This window comes from Dermacentor albipictus, chromosome 8 (assembly GCF_038994185.2).
Source record: "Dermacentor albipictus isolate Rhodes 1998 colony chromosome 8, USDA_Dalb.pri_finalv2, whole genome shotgun sequence".
Taxonomy (NCBI): Eukaryota; Metazoa; Arthropoda; class Arachnida; order Ixodida; family Ixodidae; genus Dermacentor; species Dermacentor albipictus.
The window spans coordinates 15791350-15797173 of NC_091828.1; the positions used below are offsets into that span (position 1 = coordinate 15791350).

The following is a 5824-nucleotide window of genomic DNA, read 5'->3' on the forward strand; positions in this document are numbered from 1 at the left end:
AATAAAAGACGCCTCAGACAAATCGAACTCGTTCGAAGCAACATAAGTTAATTGGCTTTAATATTAAATAATTTCACACCAGAACTTCAACAATCAAGGGCGTGTTATTGTTTTCCATACAGGGCGCGCACACGACGCCTGGAAACCATTCTATGCTCGCGCAGCAGCAGGAGCGAAATGCCGGTGTTGCACAGCGGTGTCACAGAGCCACCGCGCTGCGACCACTTCGGCGGCACAATCCAAATTTGTCGGACATCTCTTTCTGTGCTGGAAACACTGGGAGGCAGGAAGTTTGAAAAAAACGGCCACTCCCGCCCGCAATCTCTCGGTCGTGGGTTCGTTATGCCAGTTGTTCAAGCCGTTCTGTACATTTATACTGGATATTAACTGGAGTCATTTAGCTGTGCTGATGCTGTTTGCCGTGTGTTTTGCATCAGTGCTTCGTGACATCGGCTGTATTGCGTGTTTTCGCCGACAGCTTACTACCACAATGGCGGGATCTGCGTTCGCCGCCTTCGTGTCTCGGTGCGTCTTTGTACGTCGCACGTTCGGATAACACTTTTTTCGGTAAGTGAAATACATTGCGCTTCGTTTTTCGTCAACAATGTGAATATATTTAGGTGTTACCCGCGGCAATTCTTGATATATGGGCTCTTCTGCCCTGCGAGTTTTCGTCATTACTTTTATACGAGGGTTCTGCTTGTGTTCAGCCGTTCAGCACTACCGCGCTCCACGACTTCCGCAACAACAGTCAGAATTTTGCCCTGCTTGTTAGCCTGTGGTTAACGTAGCACGAGCCAACCGAAAGGAGTGCATTCGAAGATGACGCGCTGGCTGTAATGCTGAACCCGACTGAACTCGCCTTATTTTGTGTCCTTTTGTACTTACGTGTGCGCGCGTGTGTCAGTGACTATGCAGTTTGTAGCTATCCCACTTTATAGCAAAACAAAAAAAATAACTGCAATGTTTACTTCATCTATACAATTCCAAATTAAATCGTCTGCTGATGTACAAATTTCACTTGTTTTGTTCTAAGTAAGCAGCAAAACCTTTAACCTAGTAGGTGCTTCATCTGGGAGTGAAATCACGACAGCTTGGCATTTATTAATGAATGACTGTGACTGGGTCACCTTATGTGTAATTGCAAATCTGCCTTTCAACTGACTTGATGCTATCTTATTTTGTCCCTTTCACTCTATAGACGGCTGGACATCCTTCTTGTACCTTGGCGCTAGCTGGATGACGGGACCTCATCATGATCAGTGTAAGCCAATGTACTGTACCCTCTCTGGTCCTTCCAGTGCTTTTTATGTGGGTTAAGGCCAGGGGGCGCTTCGTGGTAAAATAGCTACACTCTAAGAACAGTTTACACCCTTTGGCTTGCCCCTTCTGCCACACAAAAATAATCGTCATCTGCCTTGATGCGTTTCCTTTCTTTATCGCTGCGAGCCCGGAACTTTCCAGTAACGAACGGCACGCGCGTTATCAGCATAGAACAGTTTACACCCTTTGGAGTGCCTCTTCTGATAACGCGCGTGCCGTTCGTCACTGGAAAGTTCCGGGCTTGCAGCGATAAAGAAAGGAAACGGATCAAGGCAGATGACGATTATTTTTGTGTGGCAGAAGGGGCAAGCCAAAGGGTGTAAACTGTTCTTAGAGTGTAGTTGGTGTCTCACCAACGGCCATTTTTTAGCTCTGGTCCATTATAAGCTGCCACTATTATAACCAATTTCTCAGTGCCAGTGTACATACACAGTTCTACTAATAATTAGTTTCCCTAAGCCTTACAAAATTTACCTGTAGGTAGTCATTGCTATGTAAGAACTCACAAATTAACTCTGCTGTGTCATAGAAGTATTCCATACATGAGTAAAAATTTTCTACAACAGTGTACATTACCCTTGCTTCCCTAATGCACAAATGTATTCAAGCCAGTATTTGATTAGTTTGGTATTCTAAATGTTTTCTGTGTGATAGTTTCTTTACAGGAACTTACTGTACAGCATCAGCAAGCAGTCTTATTTAAGATTTATGTGTGCTGTAAAAGGTGTGCTTTGCCGCTAGAATTGATAAAACATGGGCCAAGGCTTCCATACAAGGACAAACTTCAATTTCGTTCTACCACCATGAGCACTTGGCTGGTGCTTGCAAAATGAATCGCATCAAGTAGCTTGTGCCAGACTGTTTTTTAACCTTATTGTGAGGAGATCACAAAGTGATCTGTGGATGCGCCTGCGTCTGAGATATAGATTGCGCTGCAACATATGTGCGTGTAGAACAGGCATGATGCTGAGGGTTCCAGCAGTTTGCAGAGGTGCTTTTAAAATTTTGTCATGACTGCAATTTTACCTGTGCTGTTTTTTATCACCTATTTCAATAATATCATTGGATGTGTTATCAGAATTTATCAATCTATTTGCCCTGGCCCATTAGCCTGCCACATTTGCCTCTTCACTAGGTGGGCAATTATTCTGCATGGACCATTGTGTGCACTTGAATACACCTTTTTGTGTGCAGTAGCTTCTCAGTTGCAAGTCAGCATAGATGCTCAGAATTACCTGAGAGTATAGATACACTGATAATTTGCCACCTATACGAATCACTTCGCACTTTCTCACGCAAACAGCATGTTAACACTTCCAAGTCAGCGGGCAATGTTATCGTTTGATCACATCATGAGATACTTTCAACTTTGTATGAAGCATCATCCAAGGTGTTGCATCATTTGTGTGAGGTATTGTCCGAAGCCAATTAGGGTCACTTGAAAATATATCAACAAAAGTGATTGATCCAGCTAGGAGTGTTACTTTGGAACACTACTTTATCACCAGTCCTCCTTTGCATGCTACCTGCTTACTCTGTACTGTGTCATGTTTAAGTTTGAAAGAAAGGCAACAGCTAGGCAGCGCAAAATGCCAAACTTGCTTTTAGTTCAACAATATAAGACGCTATTTAACTTAAGTTAGTACATCATTTACCTGCAGAGTGAATTACTGTTTTAAACTGTTTATATTTTGCAGGAAGCTTCTCAGACTTGTTTGACAGGTTGATAAGTGGCTTTTTAGCCACAAAACACCATACAATAATTTAAAGGCTGACTTTGACTCTGCTATGCAACTTAATGACTATATGCCAGGAACAAGGCCTCTGAGTTGGGGCGCTGGCTAACACTCCCAGTGTTCTACTAGGACACATAAATACCCAAGAAAGTGGATGGGAAAACGACGCCGCTGTAGCTCAATTGGTAGAGTATAGCACGCGAAATGCGAAGGTTGTGGGTTCAGTTCCCACCTGCGGCAAGGTGTTTTTTCATCCACTTTAATTTCCATTAATTTATCGTTTATTTAATTTATTAAGCACAAGTAGTTTCCCCTATGTTGTCCTTGGTGTCAGTGTTTGTTGGCTTCTCATGATAGGAAATATACTAGTCATTTTAAACATCATTGCATACATACCTTAAGATACCCGTAATTTAAGAGAAAGGAATGCTTAAATTTATTTTTAATGTAAGCCAAACTTCTTACGTAGCACGTATTGCGAATTGAAGTTCCAATTTCAACATTCCCATTTCCTCCCTTGCCCTTTTTTTCCTGTTCTGTGCAGGTATTGCTTTCCTATGTCTACAAGAACCGTCACGGGTGGCCTGTGACAGCAAGCTTTTGTGGGCAGCCAGTGCTCTCCTACGAAGGCTGGTCTACTCTGGCAGCGGTGGCAATCATCTTCAAGATTTATCGATGATCACCTTTGCTGCTATTTGTCACTCTTCTTAATTACGCTTTCTGCATCTTTTCTAATCTATTAGGTAATAAAGTATGAGTATGTGACATGGTGTGAAGTTGATGCCTTGCTGCATTTTAGCTTGCAATCACCTTTTATGCATGAAAAGCTCATCATACAATTTATGAAAAAAAATAACAGCATATTATGATTTATCTTTCAGTATCTTGTAACATGCAACATACAAGGAATTCACTAATGGATGGTATGCCGAAGAACTGGCCATTATTTCTGCGTGATGCTGTGCAAGCATTTGGCGTTACCTTACAAGAGGCACCCGGAAAGTAAGTTACAATTTACTTTTAAATGAAGCATGGACATCAGAAAAAATATATTTATATTGCTAGTTAGAGTGGTTCGCAGAGTGTTTTTCCAGATGTGTACTATCCTTTATTTCTTAACTCATTGCAGCACAGTGTTCTGTTTCGTATACTGGTGTAAGGCTATTGTGCCCCCTGTAGCTGAAACCAGGATATAATTTTTGCCTGAACTGCAGCATCACTGACAAAATTTTTCTTTGCTAGAAACTATTTCAATTTGGTGGAGACCCAGCAGGGCGAAGTTTTGTCAATAATGGTGTGTTTCACGCAGAGATGTTCTTGTTTAGGTCAATGAGTGAACATTGGAGATATATCAGCATACAATACAGATCTTGTTTGATTTGCAAAATAATTCTGACAGGTGGCATTCAATTGATTGGTCTAATTAAAAAGCACAAATTGACCAATGAGGCTGTACTACACTATTCCCATGTTTCACATCTGGAAAAACTACCTCTGCATCACTCTATCCGACAATATAAACTTTTTTTTCTGATGTCCATGCCTCGTTTAAAATAAATTGTAACTGTGGGCAAACGTCGTGTTACTGTAAGAGCTGCCGCAAAAATTTGAGGGAATGTCTAATAAAAGTCTTCAGTTGTTCTTGTCAAGCTGTCCATTAGCCAACTTTTAGCGTAACGTTAGCAGGGCTAACTGAAGTACTTCTAGACGTCCATGGCTACAAAATGTCTTGATCAAGACAGCTACTAGGCTTTTGAATTAGCCGTTGAAGACATCTTTTAGACATCAAATAGCTGCTTGCGTGTTTCGTGGGAAGAACTGTCGACGAGAACGCAGCGTTCACGCTGAAACAGGTAAAGCGAACCGTTGAACAAGAAATACTTGGCCTCACAATCAGCACCAGTTCTGTTGACCGCCTCCTCGACGCACACACCTACTCCACCAAATTAGCGACCCCGAGGCCGGTGGACCACAACCGCTGCGACGTGAAGAAGAAGCGAAAAGAGTATGCGCAATGGTTACAAACCAATGGGCCCCGGGTTTGCCGCTTTTACGTCGACGAAACGAATTACAATATATGGTGCTCAAGAAAATTCGGCCGCGCGAAAAAGGGCACGGCAGCGCTCCAGACGACGACTTCGACGAAAGGCGCGAACATCAACATCATCGCCTGCATGTCGGCAAACGGTGTGCTGCACTGACGAATTGTCGAAAGAGTCCATTGGATCGTATTCAATGACTTTCTCGCCGATGTTTCCGCCCATGTTGACTCTGAGGAGCCGGATGCAGAGGCTGTCTTCATTTTCGACAACGCTCCCGCTCACAATCGCGCGGAACAGGCAAATCTGGTCAGCTCGAACCATTCCATCAAGCGCCTGCCGCCATCAGCCCTTTTTTTAATCCCATAGAGGAAGTTTTCTCGAAGTTTAAATGTCAAGTTAAACACTACCTCAGTGAGCGGCGCGACGCAGTGCTGGTGACTCCACAAGGAGTCACACAAAAGGAGCACAGGCGCTCGTTGCTTGTAAATGCTGCACAACACGCAATGGCACTTGTGCAACGCGTGCATTGCGCTACATTTGATAGGCGCAACTTTTCTTTCGTTCAGGCTGCGCTTAGAGAGGAAGACATGTAGTTGTTCTCGGTTTGTTTCTATACTCCCATTCAGGAAGTGCCCTGGTATCTTGTGAAATTAAATACCGCATCGAATAAATTACATATTTTCGTTCAAAAGATCTCACCGTATCTTTGTACATCTCGTGTCG

The 5824-nt window shown here is 43.0% G+C and overlaps 1 long non-coding RNA gene across 1 annotated transcript; it reads left to right on the forward strand.

The window, feature by feature from the left end:
• Positions 1–330: 330 nt before the first annotated feature.
• On the forward strand, positions 331–3824 carry LOC139048369 (uncharacterized). Its single transcript, XR_011507645.1, has 3 exons — positions 331–567; positions 1202–1264; positions 3604–3824. It is a non-coding gene; the product is annotated as an uncharacterized lncRNA (long non-coding RNA).
• Positions 3825–5824: the final 2000 nt, after the last annotated feature.